Source organism: Lathyrus oleraceus, chromosome 5 (genome assembly GCF_024323335.1).
Source record: "Lathyrus oleraceus cultivar Zhongwan6 chromosome 5, CAAS_Psat_ZW6_1.0, whole genome shotgun sequence".
In the NCBI taxonomy this organism is placed as follows: Eukaryota; Viridiplantae; Streptophyta; class Magnoliopsida; order Fabales; family Fabaceae; genus Lathyrus; species Lathyrus oleraceus.
In genome coordinates, this window is record NC_066583.1 from 346,768,448 (window position 1) to 346,783,667 (window position 15,220).

Here is a 15,220-nt window from a genome sequence, read left to right on the forward strand (position 1 = left end):
ATATGATTTTGATTGCAGATTCTTGCTCCTGGATCAGCAGTTGGTAGGATTCAAGCCCTTGATTGAAGAATTTGGACCAGAATCAAGGTGTGCAAGCTCAAGAACATGACAATGGAAATTGAAATCTGAGCTAGATCCAAGCATCTCCAAGCTTCAATTCATGCATCAAACTTCAAATCATCATCTCAGGAGTGAATTTGGACACGTGCAAGGCCTCAAATCCATCGTTTCATTGTTCTGCTCTCCAAGAAGGTTAGAAATCGATGCTCTTAATTCATGATTTTATGTGCATAGAGTTGTAGATCTTTGAATGCTGGTTGCACCGATGTAAATTTCATGAAAAATGGTTGAGAATTGGCTGAGTTATGTGAAGTTAAAGTTTGTGTGTCAAATAAGTTTTTGTTCGATTTGCATGATTCATGAGGAATTAGACCAAAATGTTGCTGGATTCGTGATCTACATGTGATAACCTTTCGTTTGGTATGAAGTTTGTGCAATTCTGCAAAAAAACATTGCTGAAGTTACTGTAGCAACCACCGTCTTCATGAAGAAGACGGTGGAAACCACCGTGCCTTGCCGTGCCTGTACAGTGCTAGGGCATCTCTGGTTCAGCGCGCCATTGTTACTATTTGAACGCTATTATCCCATGCCTCGCGTGTTCGATACCATGCGTACGCATTTATGAATTCATTTCATTTTCCCTTTGTCATGCCAATACGCGGTCGTTTTGGAGCGTACCTGGTTCGATCCTGCATGAATGCATTTCCAAATTTCCATATTCATTTCATATTATTTTCATGTTTTCACATTTTATTTCATTTCATTCATGATAATTACAAAAATCATTAAAAATAGCATGTTGATCCAATTAATCCCCAATTTTTTTCTACATGTTACTTGAAGTGTCTATTATTTTGTGGTGTTGATTTTATGATTTTATCATTTCTGGAATTTTAAATGTGATTGATTCTTTGGACATGTATGCAAATGTGACATGCTTCATTCATTATATTGTGAAATGCTCATACATTGACCAATTGATTTGAAATTTGGTATGCTGATTCCCAACATGTTGCATGATTTTTGAGGCTTGGTTGTGCATTTTTCTCATTTTCCATTTCTGTTTTAGACACATGAATGTATGGTGTGACAATGTGTGTCACACAATTTGATGTCATACTTGTGCATTTTCATTTCTAGGTCAATTGAGCTCTGTTGATTCTAATTTTTGGCATGATGATTGTGTTTGACATGTTGTATGCACATAAAAAAATTCATGATTGTTTGATTCATTTATGTTTTAATATGGAATTTTGATTCTTGATGTCCAAATGTTGGTCACATTGTATTGCCTTTGCCATATCTTGCTCATGAGATGACTTTGCCATTTGATTTGAGTTTGGTCCTTTTTAGGACATGTTCTTGATTGAATAAATGAGCTTCATGTTGGATATTGGTTGCTGTTTTGACTTTTTACTTTGCCTTTGACCCTAGCCTTGGTGCTAGTGGTTTGTACTCATCTTTTGAGTTTTGCATTTCAGGTTCAAGCTTCTAGTCTTGATGGTTGATGTTGATCTCATGAATTGAGATGCAAAATTCTTTGTCCACTAACCTTTCTTGTGTTGTAGGTTCCTTGGTGATGAACTCATTTGAGTTGTTGACTTGCATTGTGTATATTGGTTGTCTCACTGTTGACTGTCGGTTGGATTTGTCTGAATGTGAATATTGACTTGTTTGATTTTCTTACAGGTACTTTAGTAGCTTTAACTCATTGCTTGAGTTGCTTTGCTTTGCTTGTGGTTGGCATACCACCTAGGTAATAATTCTTGTACTCCATGTAGTCTGGAAGCCCTGTCGTTTCTTTTGGCAGGCATTTGGCTGAAGTCCTCCTTAAGAGGCAATGACTGTGTTTGTTTATATTTGTGCCATGTAATTCAAGTCCTCCTAAGTGAAGAGGCAATTGGCAGATAGAATGGATTTGCAATCAATCCCCTGCTATTCAGTTGAGTCTTTCATCTTGTTCGCACTACGTGCTGATGCATTTTGAATAAACACCCAAGATCCTTTGTATATAGAGTCAGTCAAGCGGAGTAGGGTCCCATATTCTGGACTCCCACGTTTTCATTGATTGAAGCTCACCCAGGCCCGGGTTAAGAGCTATGAGGTCTTATCCTCATTACCTTTCATATGCTCACCCTGACGGTCAATGCTAGTGGTTAAGAGCCCTCAGATACACTTCCAGTTGGCTTGTTTGTCGAGGTTGATATGACCCCTTGACTAAAGCCCGGCTTGTTTGTCAAGGTTGACATGACCCCTTGACTAAAGCCTTACCCTTGATGTTTGATCCCCCTTGTTGGTGTGTTTACTTCATATTATATGTTTGTGTGTGGTGTGATTGTATCCCCATAGGATTGCTAGACTTCGTATAGTCTCGTTTGCATGTCAATTAAGGTAGCACGGTTCCTTTGTCTAGGACTTCCTTTCTTGCGTGAGCTTTCCTAAAACACAAACCAACTTTATCCCCTCTTAAGGACGCGTTAACTCCTTCTACTACAGGTGAGTAAGTCTCCCAAGGTCGAGCATCCGGTAGATTGCGTAGTGACGTCGTTCACTTAAAAAACACAGAACACATAGAAATAGTTTAGCCGAACTACGGCAACTCTGATTCTCATGCCCAGATGAGATACGTAGGCACGAGATGCGATGTCTTGTCGAGTTTGAATGACGACTAACTTTGATCCTTTTCTCTCGCCCTCGTTGCGATTGAGACCTTCCCTTTCTCTTGCCCTAGTTGCAATCGAGACCCTTCTGCTTTGTGTGTGTGTTCGGAGTCTGATGTAAGTCCAGCGATGGGCATTCGGTTTCCTGTTGGTGTTTGTTTGTTTGGAGTCTGATGTAAGTCCAGCGATTGGCATTCGGTTTCCTGTTCGGGTTTGTTGGTTCAGAGTCTGATGTAAGTCCAACGATTGGCCTTCGGTTTCCTGTGTTCTTTTGTGGAGTTGGATGTAAGACCAACGATTGGCATTCCGTTTCCGGTCGTATGTTTGCTTTGACGTCTCAGCGTCTTTGTTTTCAGCGTTTTGTTTCGGCGTGCGTTAGCCGAGCTACGAGTGCTCTGATTCTTCCTCTGGTTAGAGAAGATACGTATGCATAGGATGCGAGGTCCTAGCGAGCACGTTTCCCATTCCCCCGAACTACGTCGACTCTGATGTTTGTGTCTGACAAACTACGTAGGCCCAGGATGCGATATCCCGCCGAGTCCGCTTTCTCCGTCTTTCGTCTGTGTTTCATTCTAGTTTTGTGCAGTTTTTGGGCAGTTATTTAGCAACCTTTTTCTATTCTTTCTGAGCGTGGATCCCGTCGAGTACGACGGACGTGAGGGGGTGCTAATACCCTCCCCTTGCGTAACCGACTCCCAATCCCTGCAATCTCTGGTCGTGAGACCATTTCCTTTCCAGGTTTACTTCGAGTGTTTCCTTTCCCTCCTTTGGGATAAATAACGCACGGTGGCGGCTCTGTGTCTTTTTCCCGCCGGTTGTTTTTCGCGTATGTGACAATGACAAGGCTTCTTGTAGATTTGTTGGATTTTTCTCTATTGTATAGGTCGCATAATCGAGCACATAGTCTTTAGAAACTCTTATTTTTTTACTTTGTCGAAGTTCTGTTTCTAGTTCGTTGTTGCTTTCCGTGCTTCTTAACACAGGATGTGAACTGATTCAGTGCCCTCACTATTTCTTGATATGAAATAAAATTTGTCTTCATAGAATTAAACATCATTCGATTCTATGATCACTTTATCATTTAGGTCATAACACCTATATGCTTTACTGTTTGCTGCAGATCCAATGAATACACTATTAGTTGAGTAGCGCCTAAAAGGGGGGGTGAATTAGGATCTTTGAACACTTTTTCCGGTTTATGAAAAACTTTGTTCTTTCTTTTATGGTTATGTTAAGCGATGAATGGTAAAGTGCGAAAAGATAAAGAACACGAAGAAATATCCTGGTTCCCCTCACAGGTCGAGAGTACTCCAGTCCCCTTTCAACATGAAAGAGATTTCACTATCTGTTATGACTTGTACACGACAGACACAATCACCAAGAACAACCTCTTGTGATTCACCAAGTTGATATGAGAACAATCCTCTCAAACTCAACTCTCTTGCTTCCAACAATCCTGGACAACAAGGTGTTTACAAAACACACAATCTTATTTTTCAACAATTCTAAAAATAAGATATGGATTACAACAATGGATTGAATGTAAAGTTTGTAGTATAATGATCACTCAAAGTGATATATCAATTTTCTTGATCTTCTCTTCCAATGAAAATAATTCACAACACAAAGATATTAGATTGCTCAAGAATTTTCTGTTTTGAATGATATGAAAATATGCAGAAAAATCTTGAATGAAGATTTAAAACAATAAGTGTGAATTCTGAAAATTCTAAGAGATTGATTGGAAGAGGTGAAATTTGAATTTGAAAGATCATGTATTTATATGCACATAACACCTCAAATGAAACATGGTAATGTTCTGAAAGAATCATGAACAATTGTCAAAGATGAAATGAAAAGATTCCATGAAATGGTGCATGAAGAGGTGTATGAACAACCACTGATTTTTCAGAAACCCACAGTGGTAAATCGATTTACATAATGGGTAAATCGATTACCCTGTTGCAACGTTTATAATTTTATAAAATCTTTCAGTGGTAAATCGATTTCCCTAAGAGGTAAATCGATTTACCTAGTTAAAAAACTTAAAATTTCGCTTATGGAAATGTAATGCTCTAGTGGTAAATCGATTTCCCTAAGTGGTAAATCGATTTACCTAAGTGAAAAAATTAATTTTTGCTTTTAAAAAATATGTAAGCTTCAGTGGTAAATCGATTTCCCTTATAGGTAAATCGATTTACCCAGTTTGAAAATGAAAAATATGATTCTAAGACATTTTCCATGCACTATGAAAAGGTATACAATAACCATATGAATACTTGAGCATCTAAGACTTTAGTGAAGGTAAGTATTCTCATTATACCTCCTTCAAGTGAAAAGATTAACTTCTTGAATCAAGATGCTTTATCATAGAATAAAATCTTTGCCTTCTTGTTGCTTGGAGTTTTGTCTTCATCAAAAACATTCATCATAGAGAAGCTTGACTTCACATTCTCCCCCTTTTTGATGATGACAAATAATCCTCTTTGATGCGTGCAATTTCTGGAAACGAAAATTTCTCCCCTTGAGATGTATAACTCCCCCTAAATTTGATAAGCTTATGATCATGTTGACTTGATCATCTTGAAGGAGATTTGTATCATTTGAACCTTAGGAAATTCACAAGCATACAAGCATAATTCATAACACCTTTCTCCCCCTTTGACATTATCAAAAAGAAGGGAAAGATGAGTGAAATATAACCACATGAAAAATATAAAATAGAATATACACCATAACTAGTAAAAAGAAAAATAGCCTCATGCATTCCAAAATTGAAATCATAAACAATGCAAACAAACAAAGTTGTGGTACCAAGGACCTTACACCAAAATAGTTCAAATATTAGACATAATTAAAACATAGTGAAACCAAATATGCAATTAGCAACCTATAACAAGAATAATACAAACAAACAGAAAAAGACTAAGGTTGGTTCATGTTATTGTTGGTGGTGTTGTAGTTGTTGCCTTGGTAAGGAAATTGTTGTTGAAAGGGCGTAAATATAGGAGCGGGAGCAGCCGGGTTATTTGGATCATATGGAGGGATGTTGATATGAGAGTAGAGATAAGAGAAATGTTGATTCATGTCGATTTGAAGAAGGTTTATACGGTTGGTGGTGGCTTCATGATTTAGTGTAATTTGAGTATTTGCCGAAATCCATTGGTCATTGATGGATGTGTTAAGGTTGGAAAATTGAGATGTCATGAAGTTAAAGAGGTCTTGATTACTTAAAGCACTTGGAGGAGGAACATTTGGAGGAGGAACACCTTCACCACCATTTCCTTCTTGAGGAATCTCTTCATTTTCTTCATTATTGCCACCAATAAACATAACCGACTTAGTTTCCGAATTATACCGATAGCCCATCCGCTTGTCCATATTCTTGATAGAGATTTTGTGACTTCTTGTATCCATAAGACAAAACTCAACATCACTAAAGTCAACATTAAAATACTCCATAATACGAGTGATGAACCAAGCATAATGAAGAGACTTAAGCTTGTTGGTGTGAGTCATCAAATGGTGAAGAATGATACGTGACCAATTAAGAGAAATGTCATTCTTAATAGCATATAATGCTTGCATCTCCATATCGATAACAGTACAATGATTTGAATTTCTAGGAAATATAACATAAGCCAAGAAATAATGAAGCAACCTATCATTGATGAAAAAATTTCCAGCACTCCAAAAATCTTTTGGTGGTTCTTCCCCACCATGTGATTCAACCCTTTTTACATGATATTCGCCTTTCGATATCCTACTTGAGCCAAAATGAAATTCTCCTTTATTATAATCATTCCATACTTCATCCTCCGGATCATATAACATGTGACCACCCGAGGGAATGTCCAAAATTTGACCAAGTCTCTTAGGGGTCAAGGTAATCTTTTTCCCTCTAACATGTGAAACATATTTTCCATTCTCAATGCACATGTTGCAATAAAACATTATCACTAAATCTGGATAACAGGGTCCAGAAGAAGTTGTGAGAGCCCCTAAACCTAGAGAAATTAATTTATCTTGAAAATTAAAGCATTCTTCAGGAAAGGAAGAGAGATCACCGAATTTTGGAGTTTGAACAATCTTCTTTTGATAAAAGTTTTGATACCTCTCCAATTCCTCTGAGGTGTGATCTTTGAAGAAATGTTGAACATCCATGGATGATGATGAAGCTTTTTCTTTCCCTTTTTCAGCAGTTCAAACTTTCCTCTTAAGTTTTGATGCCATGAGTAAAGATTAGGAGATGATGGAGATAAGCTTTAATGAAGGTTTTGGGTGATTTGGAGAAGATGAAATTTTTGAGGTGAGAGCACCAAGGGGCAGATTTTGGCTGCTAGGTTAAAGTGAGGTTTTGTGAGGAAAAATTTGCTTTTAAATGGGAGAGGGAAGGGATGTGATTGGACCAACTAAAGTAGAAGAAAAGAAAAAAATTTGAACACGCAGGGGTAAATCGATTTACCCCATAGGTAAATCGATTACCATATGGCCAGAAAGCACAAAAAGTGAAAAGTTTCAGGGGTAAATTGATTTACATCATGGGTAAATCGATTTACCTAGTTCAAAAAATGCCAAACACGAAAAAACAATGCTATTGTTTTATGGGTAAATCGATTTACAGCATGGGTAAATCGATTTACTCGGTGCCAAATATGCCAAATACAAAAACCAGTGTTACTGTTTTATGTGTAAATCGATTTACATCATGAGTAAATCGATTTACTCAGTGAAAAAAGCTATAAAAAAACACATATTTTTAACAAAGATTCATGCAAGAGACACCCAATGAATCATGTAAAAGAAAGGAGTAGAAGTGGAGATCCATGAAATAAAATGCAAATGTAAATAGATGAGTTGGAAATGTATGTGCACCTTTGATTATTGATATGTTTTTGCCAAATTATATGTCACATTCATCTAGAATCCCAAGTTCCCTTCGAATTTTGTAAATGGTTCTCGCGCCAAAGGTTTTGTGAAGATGTCGGCAAGTTGATTATGAGTATCCACAAATGTGACTTCGACATCTCCTTGAAGCACGTGGTCACGAAGAAAGTGATGTCGAATGTCAATATGTTTGGTTCTTGAGTGCATGATTGGATTCTTTGTAATGTTTATCGCACTTGTGTTGTCACAACGAAGAGGAATGCATCCAAGGTCGAGTTCGTAGTCACGAAGTTGTTGCTTAAGCCAAAGTATTTGAGTGCAACAGCTACCTGCGGCTATGTATTTTGCTTCGGCAGTGCTTAGAGCAACACATGCTTGTTTCTTGCAAGCCCACGAAACTAATGCATTTCCAAGGATGTGACATGTACCACTAGTACTTTTTCGATCAGTTTTATGTCCTGCATAGTCAGCGTCAGAATAACCAACTAAATTGCAAATACTACCTTTAGGATACCATAGGCCGACATTTGTTATTCCCTTGAGATATTTCATGATTCTCTTAACAGCGGTGAGATGTGATTCTTTTGGATTGGCTTGAAAACGAGCATAAAGACACACACTGAACATAATATCAGGACGGCTTGCCGTCAAATAAAGTAAGGAACCAATCATACCTCGATACTTTGTTATATCAATCGAAACACCTGCTTCATCTTGATCAACATAAGATTCGGATCCCATAGGAGTAGACATTTCCTTGCAACTATCCATGTCGAATCTTTTTAATAACTCTTTGTAGTACTTTGATTGGTTGATGAAGATGCCATCCTTCAGTTGCTTAATTTGAAGTCCAAGAAAATAATTTATCTTACCCATCATGGACATCTCGAATTTTCCTTGCATCATTGATGAAAATTCTTCACACATTTGTTTGTTTATTGAGCCGAATATGATGTCATCAACGTAGACTTGAACCAATAAAGTGTTATCTTTTATTTTCTTAATAAACAAGGTTTTGTCAATTTTACCTTTTTCAAATCCCTTTTCACAAAGAAAGTTGCTAAGACGATCATACCATGCTCTAGGTGTTTGCTTTAGGCCATAAAGAGTTTTCCTCAACTTGAAAACATGTGAAGGATTTTTGAAGTCTTCAAAGCCCGGGGGTTGTTTGACATAGACTTCTTCATTGATGTAGCCATTCAAGAATGCGCTCTTGACATCCATTTGAAATAATTGAAAATTTAATGAACATGCATAAGCAAGTAATAAACGAATAGCTTCTAACCTTGCAACCGGAGCGAATGTTTCTTCAAAGTCAATGCCTTCCTATGGATTGTATCCTTGGGCCACCAATCTAGCTTTGTTTCGAACAATTATACAATTCTTATCAAGCTTGTTCTTAAACACCCATCTGGTACCTATGATGTGTTTATCACTTGGCCTAGGGACAAGTTCCCAAACTTGATTCCTTTCGAATTGTTTTAACCCTTCTTGTATAGCAATTATCCATTGGTCGTCACCTAAGGCTTCATCAACTTTGGAAGGTTCAATTTGTGAGACAAAAGCCATATTCAAGCATGCATCTTTCAGATTTAATCTTGTTGCAACGCCTTGACTAATATCACCAATGACTTTATCAATTGGATGATCGTGATGAGTTCTCCATTCCTTAGGTAGATCATTATTATTTATTTTTTGCCCATCTTGATGTTTTGGTTGATCACCATTGTTTCCACTTGAAGTATCTATTTGAGGAACTTCTACAATATCATCATCATCATCATACAAAACAATATCCTCCTTGGAGGGGTTAGATTCATCGAAAGTAACATTCATAGATTCTTCAATTTTTAAAGTTCTTTTATTATATATTCTAAAAGCTTTACTAGTAAGAGAGTATCCAAGAAAAATACCTATGTCGGACTTCTCGTCGAACTTACCTAAATTGTCTTTGTCATTGTTGAGGACAAAGCATTTGCACCCAAAAATGTGAAAGTAAGATATGTTTGGTTTCCTTCCTTTGAAGAGTTCATAAGGAGTTTTTTTCAGGATAGGTCTAATGATAATTCTATTACTTACATAACATGTCGTGCTTACCACATCCGCCCAAAAATACTTTGGAAGATTTGAGTCGCTTAGCATCGTTCGTGCAAGTTCCACTAGTTCCACAAGTGACCTATTCTTTCTCTCCACCACTCCATTTTGTTGAGGAGTCCTTGGTGCCGAGAAATTATGAAAGATTCCATGTTCTTCGCAAAACTCTTCGAAGGAGGCATTTTGGAATTCTCCACCATGGTCGCTTCTTATGGAGGCAATAGTTAGCAATTTCTCATTTTGGACTTGCTTCGCATATTTCTTGAATGCCTTGAATGCATCATTTTTCTGCACTAAGAAGAAAGTCCAAGTGTATCTAGAGAAATCATCAACAATAACTAGAGCATATACATTACCTCCGAAGCTTCTTGTTCTTGATGGACCAAATAAGTCCATACGCAATAATTGTAGTGGCCTTGTAGTGGACACCACATTCTTTGATATGAAAGTTGATTTGGTTTGTTTCCCTTTTTGACATGCATCACAAAGTCTATCTTTGACGAATTTTATCTTAGGCAAACCAATGACAAGATCATGCTTAATAAGTTTATTCAAATGTTCCATATGAATAAGTCTGGATGTTCATGGTTCATGAACTGCACTGAACCAAACCACATTTATAGTTCAGTTCAGTTTATAATAACTATTTCAATAAAAAAACAGTTAATTGCTAAAATGATTTTAATTCAGTTTAAAACTAGTTTATAACCCGTTTGTGTTTATAAACTAGTTTATAATCATATTGCAATTATAAACCAATTTTATAATTTGAACTCTTTTAAAATCATTTTTTTTTAATTTCATAAAAAATAATTAATTAAAAATTCTTTTTTTATAATATTTGAAAATATTATTTATTTAAATTCTTTTATTTATAAAAAAAAATATTTTCTGAAGAAAAAAAACAGAATAAACTTTTTAAAAATTTCTCGCAAAAAATAATTAAAATATATATTTTTTAATTTTTAATTTTTCGGGAAAAAAATCCAAAATAATTTTTTTTGAAAAAGTAAAAATTTGATAATAAAAAATTATATTTTTTTCTAAATAAAAGTTCCAGAATAATAAATTTTAAAATTTGGGGGAAAAATTTCACCACAAAAATATTTTTATTCTGAATATTTTTTTCAAAAAACAATAATTTTTTTATTTTTCTGAAAAATTAATTTCTTTTTATTTCAAATTTAATTATATTTTTTTAATGAAGAAAAAATTTCAGAATTTTTTATTTTATTTTATGGAATACAAAATATTATTTTTTCTATTTTTTTTCTAAAAAAGCTATACTTTTTTTTTTATAATTTTATTTTTATTTTTCATAATTACAAATATTTTTTAATTTTAATTTTTTTTTGTTTTCGCTCTCAATAATCTTCTTATTCTTTTAATAAAAAATTTATTTATATAATTAAAGCAATTTATAAAAAAAATGGTTATGAACCGGTTGTAAACTGAAATAGAATTGTTTGATTTAAATGGTTCAGTTCATTAACCATTCAAGTGGTTCAATTATTTTATGGTGCAATGCAATTCAGTTTAGTAATATAGTTTGATTAACCATATTTATGCACACCCATAAGCCAAACATCCTCAAGTTCTTAAATAAGATAAGTTTGGTTGTCTTTTCCTTTAATATATAATAAGGAGAGATCTTACTCTTTGACTTGTGAACTCTATTAAGGACATAACAAGCAGTCAACAAAATTTCCCACCACCAGTGAGGAGTAGAACCAGAGTTCAATATAATTGCAACAACAAGTTCAGTAAGAGTTCTATTATTTCTTTCTGCTTTACCATTCATTTTAGGAGAATATGGTGCAGTTGTTTCATGTACAATTCAATGTTATTTATAAAGTTCATTAAATATCCCATAATCGTATTCAGTTCCTCTATCACTATAAAGTCTCTTGATCATTTTACTAAATTGATTTTCAATCTCATTCACGTACATTTTAAACATGTTAAGTGCTTCACTTTTATTCTTTATTGAGTACACATAAGTACAATCAGAACAATCGTCAATAGAAATGATAAAATAACGTTTACTAGTTCTAGTTAAAGTTCCATCTAATTCACATATATCCGAGTGTATAAGATCTAGGGGATTAGATTCTTTAATTACTTATTTACGTGAAGTCTTAGTTATTTTATATTGACTACAATATTTACATTTTTCTAAATCATTGACATTCAATTTCGGGATTGGGCCTAAGTTGCTTAGATTAGAAATAATTCATTTATTAATGTGACAGAGTCTAGCATGCCTAATATTAGAATCACACAAAGAGTAAACAGAAGGAGAATTTTTATTCAAATCAACATTCAACTTAAACATGCCATCAGGGGCGTACCATTTTCCAACAAAAATATCATTCTTATTGATGGTGTACAAGTCTTTCCCAATAGACTGACTAAACTCTGACTTATTTAAAAGAAAACCAAAAATAAATATCTTCCTAATTTTAGGAACATGCATGATGTCCTTCAAGATTAAAGTCTTTCCTGAGGTGAAGTTCAGCTTAACGTCTCCAATTTCAACAACATTAGTGGTGTGAGCATCTCCCAACAACACTTTCTTATCTTCAGTATTCGTCTATGTCTTAAACATAGCACGGTCCTCACATACATGATAAGAGGCGCCAGTATCTATCCACAATCCATCACTTCCATCAACCATGTTGATTTCGGTGATCATAACAATGAGTTGCTCACCAATCAGGTTAACATGTGCATTAGAGCCAACAGGTTTAGACCTGCTCTTACATCTCTTAGCCATATGACCTGATTTTCCACATTTAAATCAAGTGAAAACCGAAGCGTAATTTCTTTGAGGTGGTTGTTGTTATCTAGCAATCGGAGCATATGGGACCCTTGAGGGATTCCCATTCTTAATTCGGTTCACATCATTGCGGTTCTGGTTCTTTAATGGTTTGTCTGTAGGCTTCAGAATTGCACTGGATCTCTTTTTGCTGTTAGAAACAACTAAGACTTCATCTTTCTGATCTTGTCTCCTAGCTTCCTCTTCAATTCAGAGATGAGTGACCAGACTCTCGATTGAAAACTATTTTATATTATGCTGAAGCAAATTTTTGAAATCTTTCCAACCAGAGAGCAGTTTGTCATTGATAATAGAAATTTTAAAAATGTTCATCGAGGGGCATACCTTCTACAATTATTTCATGAGCAATTTTCTGAAGTTCGTGGCATTGTGCTTCCATAGACCTTTCATCAACCATCTGATACTTTAAGTAGATGCTTACAGTATACTTCTTTGTTCCAGCTTCCTTGGTGTCACACTTCTTTTTTAGAGCTTCCCATACCTATGTAGCAGTCTTGCAGTTGCTTAATAGTCATATAGATCATCAGCAAGACTGTTCAGAATGTGATTTTTGAAAAGATAGTCATTCTCATGCCATATGGAAATTTCTTTCCTGAGCTGTAAATTACTCTCAACTGATTCATCCGTTTTAGCATTTCTATATGAATCTACAGAGTTCTTATCATTAGTTTGTTCCGTTGATCAAGATGGAGCAATGAGAATATCCTCAGTCAGAACATTGACAACCTTCTTTAAAGTTAGGAGCAATTTTGTTTTAGCTTGCTAACGTTTGAAGTGAAGACCCTCAAACTGGAACGGTTTGTCACAGACTGCGGCCACAGTGTTACTAATAACTTCTTCGGTAGCCATGACAGTTTTTGAAAATCGTCTTAAAATTGTTGTTTCACAGTTTTTAAAATCATCCACAGAAGAAGTTACTGGGATGAGTCGCGGAACAATTCGCTCTGTTTAACACGTTTAGCGGCAGTGCCTAAAAATATGCAAAGCAGTCGAACTACCGCACCGCCTCCAGGATAAAATAATCAAGTTCAATTATACGATCACTACTTGCACGATATGTGATAGTTCCAAAAATACACCTTCTTATGGTGTTGAAACCACTCGATGATGGTATGAAAACCACTCGTAATATCTAGATAAACATTATAGATGGCGCAAGCAAACCACTCGAAAACAGAAAAGAAAAATATAGAAGAAGTGCATATGGGAGAGAAGAAAGAGATTTCGAATTTGTGAAATCTGGTGTGAATTGCAAGTGATGGGAAGAACGATATTTATAGTCGAAGGTCCAACTCGAATGGAGAAAAATCGTGGGAGAGTGGAACCGGCTCAGCCAAAAATAGTTGTTATTCGCTTGGCCAACAAGTCATTTATTGACTCTTGGAGGGCAAGCAAACCCATTTTAAACTAGGTTAAGACTGAGTTTCTACAGAGGACACATCACATTCGTATTAATTAATTAATATCCAAATTTTAATTAATTAATAATAATAATTTCCCCCGAATTAATTAAATTTATTTTAATTAATTTTCCATCAATTCGGATTTCAGAAAATTAAATGGTAAAGACCCAAGCCCAAGCCTGGACCAAGTTGAGTCGGTCAGACGGACATCGACAACGGCGTGCATGTGTGATGGTGGCTTGGTGGTGTGTCCTCACTCTTTTACAAAATTGGGGACCCCTTGAAACTCAAGCCTATTTGAACATAAATATATAAACATTACTAATATGTGTTATCCTTACTATGTAAAATTAAAATGAATCTTTTCAAATTTACTTCCATTGATAGTAACTTTTATTTATGCTCATTTATTATCAATTTAATATCAATCAATTCTTTCAAATTCTCACTCCAAATTTCATCATTTCTAAGAATCCCAACACACACATACATACATATATATATATATATATATATATATATATATATATATATATATATATATATATATATATGAAAAAAATAAGCAAAGTAAATTAAAACACAGTACGTTAAAATATATAAATTTTTATATTTGTTTAGCGATAGTCTTTGAGTATACATCTAGGGGTTTTTTTACCGAGATAACTCAGTTTTTCAAGTAAATTCCCAAATACCCCTGGTTTCAAAAAAATTCCCAAAATACCCCATTTTTAGGAGGATTCTCCAATTGAATTGACGACTCCTCTTAAAACTTGAATGGAGGCGCCAATTGGATTGGCTAGGGCAGGTGCCCTAACCAATCCAGTTGGCGCCTATGTGTAGGTTTTAAGAGGAGTCTCCAATTCAATTGGCGACTCCTTCATAAAAGCCTCAAATGATAAAACCTCCAACATGAAAGTTGTATATATTTTCAAGAAAATGAATTTGGACATAAAGTTTGTATCATTTGGAGTTTTTACGAGAAAGTTATGGGCACTTGAAGTTGAACTTTTGATTTTTGCAACTGTTATCTGAACTCTAATGTTTTCTATTATCACATGTGTTTCTTTTAGAATTATGAGACTTTGTCCAACATAACAATTGAATTATACATCTCAAACTTTCCAATTCACTTGGTCCCACCTCAAAATCATAAAAAATGAAGGAGTTAGGTTCTTGGAAAGTTGACCAAAATGTTATCATATAAATAGAAAACATGTTTATTTAATATATATATATATATATATATATATATATATATATATATATATATATAT